Here is an 18,679-nt window from a genome sequence, read left to right as displayed (position 1 = left end):
GTCAAGGCTGGTTCTGTAGTGCCAGTAGGCCCAGCTCCCCCTGTAGGACTGTTGGGGTTCGGTAACTGCGGCTGCCTCGCGGCCTAGCTGTTCTCTCCTCTCCTGTGGACCTTCGGGTCCACCACCTGGTTCCAGCACCGTCAGCTGGTTCCGGGCCGAGCCTTTGGCTTAGGTGCCTCCTCCTGGGTATCCGAGTTCCGCCAACGTCAGGCGGTCCTTGGTAGTGCTTTTAAGCGCGGGCACCTACAGCTTAGTAACCGGGTTCCAGCACCGTCAGCTGGTCCTCGGTCGTGCCATTGGCTCTTGCACACTGGGGCAACGCATCTGGGTTCCAGCACCGCCAGCTGGTTCTCGGCAGTGTTTTTGTCACGGGTACTCCCTCGTGCCCAGCCTGGTTCCAGCACCGTCAGCTGTTTCCGGGTACTGTCAAACTCACTGAGACACCTATGCGTTGCCCCGTCGTGTTGCGGTCGAGTTAGCCAACTCCAGGGTGCCTCCAGTTTAGGAGCTTCCTATGTGGGCTGCATGAATTGGTAGTCAAGGCTGGTTCTGTAGTGCCAGTAGGCCCAGCTCCCCCTGTAGGACTGTTGGGGTTCGGTAACTGCGGCTGCCTCGCGGCCTAGCTGTTCTCTCCTCTCCTGTGGGCCTTCGGGTCCACCACCTGGTTCCAGCACCGTCAGCTGGTTCCGGGCCGAGCCTTTGGCTTAGGTGCCTCCTCCTGGGTATCCGAGTTCCGCCAATGCCAGGCGGTCCTTGGTAGTGCTTTTAAGCGCGGGCACCTACAGCTTAGTAACCGGGTTCCAGCACCGTCAGCTGGTCCTCGGTCGTGCCATTGGCTCTTGTACACTGGGGCAACGCATCTGGGTTCCAGCACCGCCAGCTGGTTCTTGGCAGTGTTTTTGTCACGGGTACTCCCTCGTGCCCAGCCTGGTTCCAGCACCGTCAGCTGTTTCCGGGTACTGTCAAACTCACTGAGACACCTATGCGTTGCCCCGTCGTGTTGCGGTCGAGTTAGCCAACTCCAGGGTGCCTCCAGTTTAGGAGCTTCCTATGTGGGCTGCATGAATTGGTAGTCAAGGCTGGTTCTGTAGTGCCAGTAGGCCCAGCTCCCCCTGTAGGACTGTTGGGGTTCGGTAACTGCGGCTGCCTCGCGGCCTAGCTGTTCTCTCCTCTCCTGTGGGCCTTCGGGTCCACCACCTGGTTCCAGCACCGTCAGCTGGTTCCGGGCCGAGCCTTTGGCTTAGGTGCCTCCTCCTGGGTATCCGAGTTCCGCCAACGTCAGGCGGTCCTTGGTAGTGCTTTTAAGCGCGGGCACCTACAGCTTAGTAACCGGGTTCCAGCACCGTCAGCTGGTCCTCGGTCGTGCCATTGGCTCTTGCACACTGGGGCAACGCATCTGGGTTCCAGCACCGCCAGTTGGTTCTCGGCAGTGTTTTTGTCACGGGTACTCCCTCATGCCCAGCCTGGTTCCAGCACCGTCAGCTGTTTCCGGGTACTGTCAAACTCACTGAGACACCTATGCGTTGCCCCGTCGTGTTGCGGTCGAGTTAGCCAACTCCAGGGTGCCTCCAGTTTAGGAGCTTCCTATGTGGGCTGCATGAATTGGTAGTCAAGGCTGGTTCTGTAGTGCCAGTAGGCCCAGCTCCCCCTGTAGGACTGTTGGGGTTCGGTAACTGCGGCTGCCTCGCGGCCTAGCTGTTCTCTCCTCTCCTGTGGACCTTCGGTCCACCACCTGATTCCAGCACCGTCAGCTGTTTCCGGGCCGAGCCTTTGGCTTAGGTGCCTCCTGCTGGGTATCCGAGTGTTGTGAATTCTGTGGCTGAGTTCACTTCTGTGGTCACAAGTGGTATTGCAGTCTCTGGGCTTCCTCCCTCAGGTGTTTTGGTGAGCTCGTTGGCTGCCTTGCTATTTAGCTCCACCTGAGTCTGTCTTCCTTGCTCCTTGTCAATGTTCCAGTGTTGGATCTGAGCTACTGCATCTTTCCTTGGGCCTGCTGCTCTGCTAGATAAGTGCTTCTAGTTTGTTTTCTGTTTTTTCTGTCCAGCTTGCTATTAACTTTTGCTGGAAGCTCTGAGAAGCAAAGGGGTGCACCGCCGTGCTGTTAGTTCGGCACGGTGGGTCTTTTTGCCCCTTTGCGTGGTTTTCGTTTTAGGGTTTTTTGTAGACTGCATAGTTCTCTTTGCTATCCTCGCTCTGTCTAGAATATCGGGCCTCACTTTGCTGAATCTATTTCATTCCTACGTTTGTCTTTTCATCTTGCTAACAGTCATTATATGTGGGGGGCTGCCTATTCCTTTGGGGTATTTCTCTGAGGTAAGTCAGGCTTGTATTTCTATCTTCAGGCTAGTCAGCTCCTCAGGCAGTGCCGCGTTGCATAGGTAGTTGATAGGCGCAATCCACTGCTGCTTATAGTTGTGTGAGGATAGATCAGGTACTGCAGTCTACAGAGATTCCACGTCTCAGAGCTCGTCCTATTGTTTTTGGTTATTGCCAGATCTCTGTATGTGCGCTGATTACTGCACGCTGTGTTGCCTGATTGCCAGCCATAACAGTACAAGGAGCCCTCCTATGATTTCCAATAGAGGGAAAAAAGAAATCCTGACATCATTTTTTTTTCTTAGCTCTGTCTTCAGTCTTTTTTTTCCCCTAGACATTAGAGTGCTTCAGGACACAGCTGTGGACATGGATATTCAGGCTCTGTGCTCCTCAATGGATAATCTCGTTGTAAATGTACAAAAGATTCAAGATACTATTGATCAGAAATCGATGCTAGAACCAAGAATTCCGATTCCTGATTTGTTTTTTGGTGACAGAACTAAGTTCCTGAGCTTCAGAAATAATTGTAAGCTATTTTTGGCCTTGAAACCTCATTCTTCTGGTAATCCTATTCAACAGGTTTTGATTATTATTTCTTTTTTGCGCGGCGACCCACAGGACTGGGCGTTTTCTCTTGCACCAGGAGATTCTGCATTGAGTAATGTTGATGCATTTTTCCAGGCGCTGGGATTGCTTTACGATGAGCCTAATTCAGTGGATCAAGCTGAGAAAAATCTGCTGGCTTTATGCCAGGGTCAGGATGATGTAGAAGTATATTGTCAGAAATTTAGGAAATGGTCAGTACTCACTCTGTGGAATGAATCTGCACTAGCGGCTTTGTTCAGAAAGGGTCTCTCTGAAGCTCTTAAGGATGTAATGGTGGGATTTCCTATGCCTGCTGGTTTGAATGAGTCTATGTCCTTGGCCATTCAGATCGGTCGTCGCTTGCGCGAGCGTAAATCTGTGCACCATCTGGCGGTATTGTCTGAGAGTAAGCCTGAGCCTATGCAGTGCGACAGGACTATGACTAAAGTAGAACGGCACGAACACAGACGTCTGAACAGACTGTGTTTCTATTGTGGTGATTCTACTCATGCTATTTCTAATTGTCCTAAACGCACTAGGCGGTTCGATAGCTCTGCCGTTATTGGTACTGTACAGTCCAAATTCCTTTTGTCCATTACCTTAATGTGCTCTTTGTCATCATATTCTGTCATGGCGTTTGTGGATTCAGGCGCTGCCCTGAATCTGATGGATTTGGATTATGCTAAACGTTGTGGATTTTTCTTGGAGCCTTTGCGGTGTCCTATTCCGTTGAGAGGAATTGATGCTACACCTTTGGCCAAGAATAAGCCTCAGTACTGGGCCCAGCTGACCATGTGCATGGCTCCTGCACATCAGGAAGTTATTCGCTTTTTGGTACTGCATAATTTGCATGATGTGGTCGTGTTGGGGTTGCCATGGCTACAAACCCATAATCCAGTATTGGATTGGAACTCTATGTCGGTAACCAGCTGGGGTTGTCAGGGAGTACATGGTGATGTTCCATTTTTGTCTATTTCGTCATCCATTCCTTCTGACATCCCAGAGTTCTTGTCGGACTTTCAGGATGTATTTGAAGAGTCCAAGTCTGATGCCCTACCTCCGCATAGGAATTGTGATTGTGCTATCGATTTGATTCCTGGTAGTAAATTCCCTAAGGGTCGTTTATTTAATTTGTCCGTACCTGAACACACCGCTATGCGCAGTTATGTGAAGGAGTCCCTGGAGAAGGGACATATTCGCCCATCGTCGTCACCATTGGGAGCAGGGTTCTTTTTTGTAGCCAAGAAGGATGGTTCGCTAAGACCGTGTATTGATTACCGCCTTCTTAATAAGATCACTGTTAAGTTTCAGTATCCCTTGCCATTGATTTCTGACTTGTTTGCTCGGATTAAGGGGGCTAGTTGGTTTACTAAGATTGATCTTCGTGGTGCGTATAATCTGGTGAGAATCAGGCAGGGAGATGAATGGAAAACGGCATTTAATACGCCCGAGGGTCATTTTGAGTATCTGGTGATGCCGTTCGGACTTGCCAATGCTCCATCTGTTTTTCAGTCTTTTATGCATGACATTTTCCGTGAGTATCTGGATATATTCTTGATTGTTTACTTGGATGACATTTTGATCTTCTCAGATGATTGGGAGTCTCATGTGAAGCAAGTCAGAATGGTTTTCCAGGTACTGCGTGCTAATTCCTTGTTCGTGAAGGGATCAAAGTGTCTCTTCGGTGTGCAGAAAGTTTCATTTTTGGGGTTCATCTTTTCCCCTTCTACTATCGAGATGGATCCGGTTAAGGTTCAGGCCATCCAGGATTGGACTCAGCCGACATCTCTAAAAAGTCTGCAGAAATTCCTGGGCTTTGCTAATTTTTATCGTCGCTTCATCTGTAATTTTTCTAGCATTGCCAGACCATTGACCGATTTGACCAAGAAGGGTGCTGATTTGGTTAATTGGTCTTCTGCTGCCGTGGAAGCTTTTCAGGAGTTGAAGCGTCGTTTTTGCTGTGCCCCTGTGTTGTGTCAACCTGATGTTTCTCTTCCGTTCCAGGTCGAGGTTGATGCTTCTGAGATTGGTGCAGGGGCGGTTTTGTCACAGAGAGGTTCTGGTTGCTCAGTGTTCAAACCATGTGCTTTCTTTTCCAGGAAATTTTCTGCTGCTGAGCGTAATTATGATGTGGGCAACCGAGAGTTGCTGGCCATGAAGTGGGCATTCGAGGAGTGGCGTCATTGGCTTGAGGGTGCTAAGCATCGCGTGGTGGTTTTGACTGATCATAAGAACCTTACTTATCTTGAGTCTGCCAAGCGCTTGAATCCTAGACAGGCCCGTTGGTCGTTATTTTTTGCTCGTTTTGATTTTGTGATTTCATACCTTCCGGGCTCTAAAAATGTGAAGGCGGATGCTCTGTCTAGGAGTTTTGTGCCCGACTCTCCGGGGTTATCTGAGCCGGCGAGTATCCTCAAGGAAGGAGTCATTGTGTCTGCCATCTCCCCTGATTTGCGGAGAGTGTTGCAGAAATTTCAGGCTAATAAACCTGATCGTTGTCCGGCCGAGAAACTGTTCGTCCCTGATAGGTGGACTAGTAAAGTTATCTCTGAAATTCATTGTTCGGTGCTGGCCGGTCATCCAGGAATCTTTGGTACCAGGGAGTTGGTTGCTAGATCCTTTTGGTGGCCATCTCTGTCACGGGATGTGCGTGCTTTTGTGCAGTCCTGTGGAATTTGTGCTAGGGCTAAGCCCTGCTGTTCACGTGCCAGTGGGTTGCTTTTGCCCTTGCCAGTCCCGAAGAGGCCTTGGACACATATTTCGATGGATTTCATTTCTGACCTTCCCGTTTCTCAAAAAATGTCGGTCATTTGGGTGGTCTGTGATCGCTTTTCTAAAATGGTCCATCTGGTGCCCTTGGTTAAATTGCCTTCCTCCTCTGATTTGGTGCCTTTGTTCTTCCAGCATGTGGTTCGTTTACATGGCATTCCTGAGAATATTGTTTCTGACAGAGGTTCCCAGTTTGTCTCGAGGTTCTGGCGAGCCTTTTGTGGTAGGATGGGCACTGACCTATCTTTTTCCTCGGCCTTCCATCCTCAGACTAATGGCCAGACCGAACGAACCAATCAGACCTTGGAAACATATCTGAGATGTTTTGTTTCCGCTGACCAGGATGATTGGGTGTCATTTTTGCCGTTGGCTGAGTTCGCCCTTAATAATCGGGCCAGCTCGGCTACCTTGGTCTCTCCATTTTTCTGCAATTCTGGGTTCCATCCTCGTTTCTCTTCAGGACAGGTTGAGTCTTCGGACTGTCCTGGTGTGGATTATGTGGTGGACAGGTTGCAGCAGATCTGGACTCAGGTAGTGGACAATTTGACCTTGTCCCAGGAGAAGGCTCAGCTTTTCGCTAATCGCAGACGCCGTGTGGGACCCCGACTTCGTGTTGGGGATCTGGTTTGGTTATCTTCTCGTCATATTCCTATGAAGGTTTCCTCTCCTAAATTTAAACCTCGTTTTATTGGTCCGTATAGGATTTCTGAGATTCTCAATCCGGTGTCTTTTCGTCTGACCCTCCCAGACTCCTTTTCCATACATAATGTATTCCATAGGTCGTTGTTGAGGAGATACGTGGCACCTATGGTTCCATCTGTGGAGCCTCCTGCCCCTGTTTTGGTGGAGGGGGAATTGGAGTATATTGTGGAGAAGATTTTGGATTCTCGTGTCTCTAGACGGAAACTCCAGTATCTGGTCAAATGGAAGGGTTATGCTCAGGAAGATAATTCCTGGGTTTTTGCCTCTGATGTCCATGCCCCAGATCTTGTTCGTGCCTTTCATGTGGCTCATCCTGGTCGGCCTGGGGGTTCTGGTGAGGGTTCGGTGACCCCTCCTCAAGGGGAGGGTACTGTTGTGAATTCTGTGGCTGAGTTCACTTCTGTGGTCACAAGTGGTATTGCAGTCTCTGGGCTTCCTCCCTCAGGTGTTTTGGTGAGCTCGTTGGCTGCCTTGCTATTTAGCTCCACCTGAGTCTGTCTTCCTTGCTCCTTGTCAATGTTCCAGTGTTGGATCTGAGCTACTGCATCTTTCCTTGGGCCTGCTGCTCTGCTAGATAAGTGCTTCTAGTTTGTTTTCTGTTTTTTCTGTCCAGCTTGCTATTAACTTTTGCTGGAAGCTCTGAGAAGCAAAGGGGTGCACCGCCGTGCTGTTAGTTCGGCACGGTGGGTCTTTTTGCCCCTTTGCGTGGTTTTCGTTTTAGGGTTTTTTGTAGACTGCATAGTTCTCTTTGCTATCCTCGCTCTGTCTAGAATATCGGGCCTCACTTTGCTGAATCTATTTCATTCCTACGTTTGTCTTTTCATCTTGCTAACAGTCATTATATGTGGGGGGCTGCCTATTCCTTTGGGGTATTTCTCTGAGGTAAGTTAGGCTTGTATTTCTATCTTCAGGCTAGTCAGCTCCTCAGGCAGTGCCGAGTTGCATAGGTAGTTGATAGGCGCAATCCACTGCTGCTTATAGTTGTGTGAGGATAGATCAGGTACTGCAGTCTACAGAGATTCCACGTCTCAGAGCTCGTCCTATTGTTTTTGGTTATTGCCAGATCTCTGTATGTGCGCTGATTACTGCACGCTGTGTTGCCTGATTGCCAGCCATAACATCCGAGTTCCGCCAATGCCAGGCGGTCCTTGGTAGTGCTTTTAAGCGCGGGCACCTACAGCTTAGTAACCGGGTTCCAGCACCGTCAGCTGGTCCTCGGTCGTGCCATTGGCTCTTGCACACTGGGGCAACGCATCTGGGTTCCAGCACCGCCAGCTGGTTCTCGGCAGTGTTTTTGTCATGGGTACTCCCTCATGCCCAGCCTGGTTCCAGCACCGTCAGCTGTTTCCGGGTACTGTCAAACTCACTGAGACACCTATGCGTTGTCCCGTCGTGTTGCGGTCGAGTTAGCCAACTCCAGGGTGCCTCCAGTTTAGGAGCTTCCTTTGTGGGCTGCATGAATTGGTAGTCAAGGCTGGTTCTGTAGTGCCAGTAGGCCCAGCTCCCCCTGTAGGACTGTTGGGGTTCGGTAACTGCGGCTGCCTCGCGGCCTAGCTGTTCTCTCCTCTCCTGTGGGCCTTCGGGTCCACCACCTGGTTCCAGCACCGTCAGCTGGTTCCGGGCCGAGCCTTTGGCTTAGGTGCCTCCTCCTGGGTATCCGAGTTCCGCCAACATCAGGCGGTCCTTGGTAGTGCTTTTAAGCGCAGGCACCTACAGCTTAGTAACCGGGTTCCAGCACCGTCAGCTGGTCCTCGGTCGTGCCATTGGCTCTTGCACACTGGGGCAACGCATTTGGGTTCCAGCACCGCCAGCTGGTTCTCGGCAGTGTTTTTGTCACGGGTACTCCCTCGTGCCCAGCCTGGTTCCAGCACCGTCAGCTGTTTCCGGGTACTGTCAAACTCACTGAGACACCTATGCGTTGCCCCGTCGTGTTGCGGTCGAGTTAGCAAACTCCAGTGTGCCTCCAGTTTAGGAGCTTCCTATGTGGGCTGCATGAATTGGTAGTCAAGGCTGGTTCTGTAGTGCCAGTAGGCCCAGCTCCCCCTGTAGGACTGTTGGGGTTCGGTAACTGCGGCTGCCTCGCGGCCTAGCTGTTCTCTCCTCTCCTGTGGGCCTTCGGGTCCACCACCTGGTTCCAGCACCGTCAGCTGGTTCCGGGCCGAGCTTTTGGCTTAGGTGCCTCCTCCTGGGTATCCGAGTTCCGCCAACGCCAGGCGGTCCTTGGTAGTGCTTTTAAGCGCGGGCACCTACAGCTTAGTAACCGGGTTCCAGCACCGTCAGCTGGTCCTCGGTCGTGCCATTGGCTCTTGCACACTGGGGCAACGCATCTGGGTTCCAGCACCGCCAGCTGGTTCTTGGCAGTGTTTTTGTCACAGGTACTCCCTCGTGCCAAACCTGGTTTCAGCACCGTCAGCTGTTTCCGGGTTGTGTCAAGCTCGCTGAGACGCCTATGCTTGCCCCGTCGTGTTGCGGTCGGGTTAGCCAACTCCAGGGTGCCTCCAGTTTAGGAGCTTCCTATGTGGGCTGCTTGAATTGGTAGTCAAGGCTGGTTCTGTAGTGCCAGTAGGCCCAGCTCCCCCTGTAGGACTGTTGGGGTTCGGTAACTGCGGCTGCCTCGCGGCCTAGCTGTTCTCTCCTCTCCTGTGGGCCTTCGGGTCCACCACCTGGTTCCAGCACCGTCAGCTGTTTCTCGGCAGTGTCTTTTGCTCTTGTACCTTCTGCTCCCCATCCTGGTTCCAGTACCGTCAGCTGGTTCCGGGCAGAGCCTTTGGCTTAGGTGCCTCCTTCTGGGTATCCAAGTTCCACCAACGTCAGGTGGTCCTTGGTAGTGCTTTCAGGCACGGGTACCTCCTGCTTAGTAACCGGGTTCCAGTAACGTCAGCTGGTCCTCGGTAGTTCCATTGGCTCTTGGACCTTCGGCTACCCATCCGGGTTCCAGTACCGTCAGCTGGTTCTCGGCAGTGTCTTTTGCTCTTGTACCTTCTGCTCCCCATCCTGGTTCCAGTACCGTCAGCTGGTTCCGGGCAGAGCCTTTGGCTTAGGTGCCTCCTTCTGGGTATCCGAGTTCCGCCAACGTCAGGCGGTCCTTGGTAGTGCTTTTTAGCACGGGTACCTCCTGCTTAGTAACCGGGTTCCAGTAACGTCAGCTGGTCCTTGGTAGTTCCATAGGCTCTTGAACCTTCGGGTAGCCATCCGAGTTCCAGTTCCATCAGCTGGTTCTTGGCATTTTCTCAGCCTTCTTGTACCTTCTGCTACATTTCCAAGTTGAAGACCCTAACGTCGACGACCCTGAAGACCACCCCGATGACGACGACGACGACGGCGGAGACGACGACGGCGGAGATGACAACACTGGAGACGACGACCCTGGAGACGACGACATGGAAGACCGAGAAGCAGAAGAACAAGAGGCTGCAGAACAAAGAGCAGAAGAACATTAAGCATAACACTTAATATCAGAGCAAAAGATATTATCTAAATTATATGCAGAAGAAGACTAAGCAGTGTATGGGGGTGAGTCCGTTCCTCCTCGTGGTGCCCCTGGATAAAGCCTGATGCTGCAGGCCAAACTGAACTCGGACAAATGTAACTTTTGTGACTGGCAGAACGGAAGGTGTAATCTTCCAACTTTTATAGATAACAACTACGGGAATGCCTGTCACAAATGAGAATATGATGAAGAAGTAGAATAGGAAGAATAATAACAGTTGAATAAAATGAATATGTAGAATAGGAAGAATAATAATAGTTGAATAAAATGAATATGAAGAATGTATTAAAAAAAAAAAAAAGGTAAAGGATGAAGAAGAAGATGAATAAGGTGAAGAAGAAGTTGATGTCAAAGATGCTGATGATAATGAAGATGAAAGTGTGGGAAAAGTAAAAAAAAAAGAAGGGGAAGGGCGTGGAATAGTGAAACATCAATAGCTGACAAAATAAAAAAAAAATTTACATAGTCAATATGTCACTCCGAACGTCTTTAAAAAAAAAACAAAAACATACTATTCTATTTGATTGGGCTAAACCTCTATGACTTTAATGTCTCCGCCACCTCCCCAAATACATCCTGCATTATTCTTAGTTGTTTTCCTTCATGTAGAATGAACTTACAAGGAAAGAAAGGGTTTATTTTAATTCCGATATTTTGGTCCCATTGACTTGCATTGGGATCGGGAATCGGTATCGGCGATATCCGATATTTTTTGAATATCGGCCGATCCTATCCGATACCGATACTTTACGATATCGGAAGGTATCGCTCAACACTAATGAAAACTAAAAAGCATGGTAACGGTACCAGGAATTCCCAGCCAGTCTCCCATGCTGGTACTTGCCCAGTCTCAAGTAGCTTAGCATTTGCGATCTGACGAGGGAAGGCCCATTCAGCATAAAGAAGTAATTGACAGATAGGTCTGTAGCACAAATTTGGGTCTTTTCAAGCGGAAAAAAAATTGTAAGGGTAAGCTTTGATAAAAACAAAAAGCACGTCAATGGTACCAGGGATTCCCAGCTAGTCTCCCATGCTGGTACTTGCCCAGCCTCAAGCTGCTTTGCATTTGCGATCTGAGGAGGGCGGGCACATTCAGCTTAGAGTGACCATTGACAGATAGTTAGCACCAGTGCGGGTCTTTTCAAGCGGCAAAAAATCGTAAGGGTAAGCTTTGATAAAAACAAAAAGCACGTCAACGGTACCAGGGATTCCCAGCCAGTCTCCCATGCTGGTACTTGCCCAGCCTCAAGCTGCTTTGCATTTGCGATCTGATGAGGGCAGGCCCATTCAGCATGAAGAAGTAATTGACAGATAGTTCTGTAGCACAAATTTGGGTCTTTTCAAGCGGGAAAAAATTGTAAGGGTAAGCTTTGATAAAAACAAAATGCACGTCAGCGGTACTAGGGATTCCCAGCCAGTCTCCCATGCTGGTACTTGCCCAGCCTCAAGCTGCTTTGCATTTGCGATCTGACGAGGGCAGGCACATTCAGCTTAGAGTGACCATTGACAGATAGTTAGCACCAGTGCGGGTCTTTTCAAGAGGAAAAAAATCGTAAGGGTAAGCTTTGACAAAAACAAAAAGGCACGTCAATGGTACAAGGGATTCCCAGCCAGTCTCCCATGCTGGTACATGCCCAGCCTCAAGCTGCTTAGCATTTGCGATCTGACGAGAGAAAGCACATTCAGCTTAGAGTGGCCATTGACAGACAGTTAGCAACTCTGCGGGCCTTTTCAAGAGGAATAGAATCGTACGGGAAAGCTTTGATAAAAACAAAAAAAATGTCAATGGTACCAGGGATTCCCAGCCAGTCTCCCATGCTGGTACTTGCCCAGCCTCAAGCTGCTTTGCATTTGCGATCTGACGAGGGCAGGAACATTCAGCTTAGAGTGGCCATTGACAAACAGTTAGCAACTCTGCGGGCCTTTTCAAGAGGAATAGAATCGTAAGAGAAAGCTTTGATGAAAAAAAAAGAAATGTCAATGGCACCAGGAATTCCCAGCCAGTGTCCCACGCTTGTAATTGCCCAGCTTCAAGCTGCTTTGCATTTGCTATCTGACGAGGGTAATCACGTTCAGCTTAGAGTGGCCATTGACAGACAGTTAGCACCTGTGCGGGTCTTTTCAAGCAGAAAAAATCGTAAGGGTAAGCTTTGATAACAACAAAACATTGTGTGAACCGTGCCAGGGATTCCCTGCCAGTCTACCAAGCTGATACCTGCTCAGCCTCAAGCTGCTTTGCATTTGTGATCTGACAAAGGTAGGAACATTGAGCATAGTGCGGCCATTGATGAATTGTTAGCAACTCCGCAAGTTTTTTCAAGAGGAAGAGAATCGTAATGGAAAGCTTTGATGAAAACAAAAAAGCATGTCAACGGTACCAGGAATTCCCAGCCAGTCTCCCATGCTGATACTTGCCCAGTCTCAAGTAGCTTAGCATTTGCGATCTGACGAGGGCAGGCCCATTTAGCATAAAGAAGTAATTGACAGATAGGTCTGTAGAACAAATTTGGGTCTTTTCAAGCGGAAAAAAAATTGTAAGGGTAAGCTTTGATAAAAACAAAAAGCACGTCAACGGTACCAGGGATTCCCAGCTAGTCTCCCATGCTGGTACTTGCCCACCCTCAAGCTGCTTTGCATTTGCGATCTGAGGAGGGCAGGTACATTCAGTTTAGAGTGACCATTGACAGATAGTTAGCACCAGTGCGGGTCTTTTCAAGCGGAAAAAAATTGTAAGGGTAAGCTTTGATAAAAACAAAAAGCACGTCAACGGTACCAGGGATTCCCAGCCAGTCTTCCATGCTGGTACTTGCCCAGCCCGAGGCTGCTTTGCATTTGCGAGCTGACAAGGGAAGGCACATTCAGCTTAGAGTGACCATTGACAGATAGTTAGCACCAGTGCGGGTCTTTTCAAGCGGAAAAAAATCGTAAGGGTAAGCATTGACAAAAACAAAAAAGTACGTCAACGGTACCAGGGATTCCCAGCCAGTCTCCCATGCTGGTACTTGCCCAGTCTCAAGCTGCTTAGTATTTGCGATCTGACGAGGGTAATGACATTCAGCTTAGAGTGACCATTGATGGACAGTTAGCAACTCTGCGGGCCTTTAAAAGAGAAATAGAATCGTACGGGAAAGCTTTGATAAAAACAAAAAAATTGTCAATGGTACCAGGGATCCCCAGCCAGTCTCCCATGATGGTACTTGCCCAGACTCAAGCTGCTTTGCATTTGCGATCTGACAAGGGCAGGAACATTCAGCTTAGAGTGGCCATTGACAGATAGACAGCACCAGTGCGGGTCATTTCAAGCGGAAAAAAATTGTAAGGGTAAGCTTTGATAAAAAAAAAGCATGTCAACGGTACCAGGGATTCCCAGCCAGTCTCCCATGCTGGTACTTGCCCAGCCTGAGACTGCTTTGCATTTGCGAGCTGACGAGGGAAAGAACATACAGCTTAGAGTGACCATTGACAGATAGTTAGCACCAGTGTGGGTCTTTTCAAGCGGAAAAAAATCGTAAGGGTAAGCATTGACAAAAACAAAAAGGCACGTCAACGGTACCAGGGATTCCCAGCCAGTCTCCCATGCTGGTACTTGCCCAGCCTCAAGCTGCTTAGTATTTGCTATCTGACGAGGGTAATGACATTCAGCTTAGAGTTGCCATTGATGGACAGTTAGCAACTCTGCGGGCCTTTAAAAGAGAAATAGAATCGTACAGGAAAGCTTTGATAAAAGCAAAAAATTTGTCAATGGTAACAGGGATTCCCAGCCACTCTCCCATGATGGTACTTGCCCAGACTCAAGCTGCTTTGCATTTGCGATCTGACAAGGGCAGGCACATTCAGTTTAGAGTGGCCATTGACAGATAGTTAGCACCAGTGCTGGTCTTTTCAAGCGGAAAAAAATTGTAAGGGTAAGCTTTGATAAAAAAAAAAGCACATCAACGGTACCAGGGATTCCCATCCAGTCTACCAAGCTGATACCTGCTCAGCCTCAAGCTGCTTTGCATTTGTGATCTGACAAAGGTAGGAACATTGAGCATAGTGCGGCCATTGATGAATTGTTAGCAACTCCGCAAGTTTTTTCAAGAGGAAGAGAATCGTAATGGAAAGCTTTGATGAAAACAAAAAAGCATGTCAACGGTACCAGGAATTCCCAGCCAGTCTCCCATGCTGATACTTGCCCAGTCTCAAGTAGCTTAGCATTTGCGATCTGACGAGGGCAGGCCCATTTAGCATAAAGAAGTAATTGACAGATAGGTCTGTAGAACAAATTTGGGTCTTTTCAAGCGGAAAAAAAATTGTAAGGGTAAGCTTTGATAAAAACAAAAAGCACGTCAACGGTACCAGGGATTCCCAGCTAGTCTCCCATGCTGGTACTTGCCCAGACTCAAGCTGCTTTGCATTTGCGATCTGAGGAGGGCAGGTACATTCAGTTTAGAGTGACCATTGACAGATAGTTAGCACCAGTGCGGGTCTTTTCAAGCGGAAAAAAATTGTAAGGGTAAGCTTTGATAAAAACAAAAAGCACGTCAACGGTACCAGGGATTCCCAGCCAGTCTTCCATGCTGGTACTTGCCCACCCCGAGGCTGCTTTGCATTTGCGAGCTGACGAGGGAAGGCACATTCAGCTTAGAGTGACCATTGACAGATAGTTAGCACCAGTGCGGGTCTTTTCAAGCGGAAAAAAATCGTAAGGGTAAGCATTGACAAAAACAAAAAAGTACGTCAACGGTACCAGGGATTCCCAGCCAGTCTCCCATGCTGGTACTTGCCCAGTCTCAAGCTGCTTAGTATTTGCGATCTGACGAGGGTAATGACATTCAGCTTAGAGTGGCCATTGATGGACAGTTAGCAATTCTGCGGGCCTTTAAAAGAGAAATAGAATCGTACGGGAAAGCTTTGATAAAAACAAAAAAATTGTCAATGGTACCAGGGATCCCCAGCCAGTCTCCCATGATGGTACTTGCCCAGACTCAAGCTGCTTTGCATTTGCGATCTGACAAGGGCAGGCACATTCAGCTTAGAGTGGCCATTGACAGATAGACAGCACCAGTGCGGGTCATTTCAAGCGGAAAAAAATTGTAAGGGTAAGCTTTGATAAAAAAAAAGCATGTCAACGGTACCAGGGATTCCCAGCCAGTCTCCCATGCTGGTACTTGCCCAGCCTGAGACTGCTTTGCGTTTGCGAGCTGACGAGGGAAAGAACATACAGCTTAGAGTGACCATTGACAGATAGTTAGCACCAGTGTGGGTCTTTTCAAGCGGAAAAAAATCGTAAGGGTAAGCATTGACAAAAACAAAAAGGCCCGTCAACGGTACCAGGGATTCCCAGCCAGTCTCCCATGCTGGTACTTGCCCAGCCTCAAGCTGCTTAGTATTTGCTATCTGACGAGGGTAATGACATTCAGCTTAGAGTGGCCATTGATGGACAGTTAGCAACTCTGCGGGCCTTTAAAAAAGAAATAGAATCGTACAGGAAAGCTTTGATAAAAGCAAAAAATTTGTCAATGGTAACAGGGATTCCCAGCCACTCTCCCATGATGGTACTTGCCCAGACTCAAGCTGCTTTGCATTTGCGATCTGACAAGGGCAGGCACATTCAGCTTAGAGTGGCCATTGACAGATAGTTAGCACCAGTGCTGGTCTTTTCAAGCGGAAAAAAATTGTAAGGGTAAGCTTTGATAAAAAAAAAAGCATATCAACGGTACCAGGGATTCCCATCCAGTCTCCCATGCTGGTACTTGCCCAGCCTCAAGCTGCTTTGCATTTGCGATCTGACGAGGGCAGGCAGATTGAGCTTAGAGTGACCATTGACAGATAGTTAGCACCAGTGCGGGTCTTTTCAAGCGGAAAAAAATCGTAAGGGTAAGCTTTGATAAAAACAGAAAGGCACGTCTACTATACCAGGGATTCCCAGCCAGTCTCCCATGCTGGTACTTGCCCAGCCTCAAGCTGCTTTGCATTTGCGATCTGACGAGGGCAGGCACATTCAGCTTAGAGTGACCATTGACAGATAGTTGGCACCAGTGCGGGTCTTTTCAAGCGGAAAAAAATTGTAAGGGTAAGCTTTGATAAAAACAAAAAGCACGTCAACGGTACCAGGGATTCCCAGCCAGTCTCCCATGCTGGTACTTGCCCAGCCTCAAGCTGCTTTGCATTTGCGATCTGACGAGGGCAGGCACATTCAGCTTAGAGTGACCATTGACAGATAGTTAGCACCAGTGCGGGTCTTTTCAAGCGGAAAAAAATCGTAAGGGTAAGCTTTGATAAAGACAAAACAATGTGTGAACCGTGCCAGGGATTCCCTGCCAGTCTACCAAGCTGATACTTGCCCAGCCTCAAGCTGCTTAGCATTTGCGATCTGACGAGAGCAGACACATTCAGCTTAGAGTGGCCATTGACAGATAGTAAGCAACTCTGCGGGCCTTTTCAAGAGGAATAGAATCGTAAGGGTAAGCTTTGATGAAAAAAAAAGAAATGTCAATGGCACCAGGGATTCCCAACCAGTCTCCCATGCTGGTACTTGCCCAGCCTCAAGACGCTTTGCATTTGCGATCTGACGAGTGCAGGCACATTCAGCTTAGAGTGACCATTGACGGATAGTTAGCACCAGTGCGGGTCTTTTCAAACGGAAAAAAATTGTAAGGGTAAGCTTTGATAAAAACAAAAAGCACGTCAACGGTACCAGGGATTCCCAGGCAGTCTCCCATGCTGGTACTTGCCCAGCCTCAAGCTGCTTTGCATTTGCGATCTCACGAGGGCAGGCACATTCAGCTTAGAGTGACCATTGACAGATAGTTAGCACCCGTGCAGGTCTTTTCAAGCGGAAAAAAATCGTAAGGGTTAGCTTTCATAAAAACAAAAAGGCACGTCAACGGTACCAGGGATTTCCAGACAGTCTCCCATGCTGGTACTTGCCCAGCCTCAAACTGATTAGCATTTGCGATCTGACGAGTGCAGGAACATTCAGCTTAGAGTGGCCATTGACGGGCAGCTAGCAACTCTGCGGGTCTTTAAAAGAGAAATAGAATCGTACAGGAAAGCTTTGATAAAAACAAAAAAATTGTTAATGGTACCAGGGATTCCCAGCCAGTCTCCCATGATGGTACTTGCCCAGACTCAAGCTGCTTTGCATTTGAGATCTGATGAAGGCAGGCACATTCAGCTTAGAGTGGCCATTGACAGATAGTTAGCACCAGTGCGGGCCTTTTCAAGCGGAAAAAAAATGTAAGGGTAAGATTTGATAAAAAAAAAAGCACGTCAACGGTACCAGGGATTCCTAGCCAGTCTCCCATGCTGGTACTTGCCCAGCCTCAAGCTGCTTTGCATTTGCGATCTGACGAGGGCAGGCACATTCAGCTTAGAGTGACCATTGACTGATAGTTAGCACCAGTGCGGTTCTTTTCAAGCGGAAAAAAATCATAAGGGTAAGCTTTGATAAAAACAGAAAGGCACGTCAACGGTACCAGGGATTCCCAGACAGTCTCCCATGCTGGTACTTGCCCAGCCTCAAACTGATTAGCATTTGCAATCTGACGAGTGCAGGCACATTCAGCTTAGAGTGGCCATTGACGGGCAGTTAGCAACTCTGCGGGCCTTTAAAAGAGAAATAGAATCGTACAGGAAAGCTTTGATAAAAACAAAAAAATTGTCAATGGTACCAGCGATTCCCAGCCAGTCTCCCATGATGGTACTTGCCCAGACTCAATCTGCTTTGCATTTGCGATCTGACGAGGGCAGGCACATTCTGCTTAGAGTGGCCATTGACAGATAGTTAGCACCAGTGCGGGTCTTTTCAAGCGGAAAAAAAATGTAAGGGTAAGATTTGATAAAAAAAAAAGCACGTCAACGGTACCAGGGATTCCTAGCCAGTCTCCCATGCTGGTACTTGCCCAGCCTCAAGCTGCTTTGCATTTGCGATCTAACGAGGGCAGGCACATTCATCTTAGAGTGACCATTGACAGATAGTTAGCACCAGTGCGGTTCTTTTCAAGCGGAAAAAAATCATAAGGGTAAGCTTTGATAAAAACAGAAAGGCACGTCAACGGTACCAGGGATTCCCAGCCAGTTTCCCATGCTGGTACTTGCCCAGCCTCAAGCTGCTTTGCATTTGCGATCTGACGAGATAAGGCACATTCAGCTTAGAGTGACCATTGACAGATAGTTAGCACCAGTGCGGGTCTTTTCAAGCGGAAAAAAATTGTAAGGGTAAGCTTTGATAAAAACAAAAAGCACGTCAACGGTACCAGGGATTCCCAGCCAGTCTCCCATGCTGGTACTTGCCCAGCCTCAAGCTGCTTTGCATTTGCGATCTGACGAGGGCAGGCACATTCAGCTTAGAGTGACCATTGACAGATAGTTAGCACCAGTGCGGGTCTTTTCAAGTGGAAAAAAAATGTAAGGGTAAGCTTTGATAAAAACAAAAAGGAACGTCAACGGTACCAGGGATTCCCAGCCAGTCTCTCATGCTGGTACTTGCCCAGCCTCAACCTGATTAGCATTTGCAATCTGACGAGGGCAGGCACATTCATCTTAGAGTGGCCATTGACAGACAGTTAGCAACTCTGCGGGCCTTTAAAAGAGGAATAGAATCGTACGGGAAAGCTTTGATAAAAACAAAAAAAAGTCGATGGTACCAGGGATTCCCAGCCAGTCTCACATGCTGGTACTTGCCCAGCCTCAAGTAGCTTAGCATTTGCTATCTGACGAGGGCAGGCCCATCCAGCATAAAGAAGTAATTGACAGATAGGTCTGTAGCACAAATTTGGGTCTTTTCAAGCGGAAAAAAATTGTAAGAGTAAGCTTTGATAAAAACAAAAAGCA

At 48.6% G+C, this 18,679-nt stretch overlaps 3 pseudogenes; all 3 read right to left on the bottom strand.

Moving 5' to 3' along the window:
* Positions 1–15,943: 15,943 nt before the first annotated feature.
* LOC138659218 (5S ribosomal RNA) lies at positions 15,944–16,062 on the bottom strand (annotated as a pseudogene).
* A 467-nt stretch (positions 16,063–16,529) lies between these two features.
* Positions 16,530–16,648, bottom strand: LOC138659385 (5S ribosomal RNA; annotated as a pseudogene).
* A 1,442-nt stretch (positions 16,649–18,090) lies between these two features.
* On the bottom strand, positions 18,091–18,209 carry LOC138659217 (5S ribosomal RNA; annotated as a pseudogene).
* Between the last annotated feature and the right edge of the window lie 470 nt (positions 18,210–18,679).

This window comes from Ranitomeya imitator, chromosome 1 (assembly GCF_032444005.1).
Source record: "Ranitomeya imitator isolate aRanImi1 chromosome 1, aRanImi1.pri, whole genome shotgun sequence".
NCBI lineage: Eukaryota > Metazoa > Chordata > Amphibia > Anura > Dendrobatidae > Ranitomeya > Ranitomeya imitator.
This window is presented reverse-complemented; position numbering and strand designations above follow the sequence as displayed.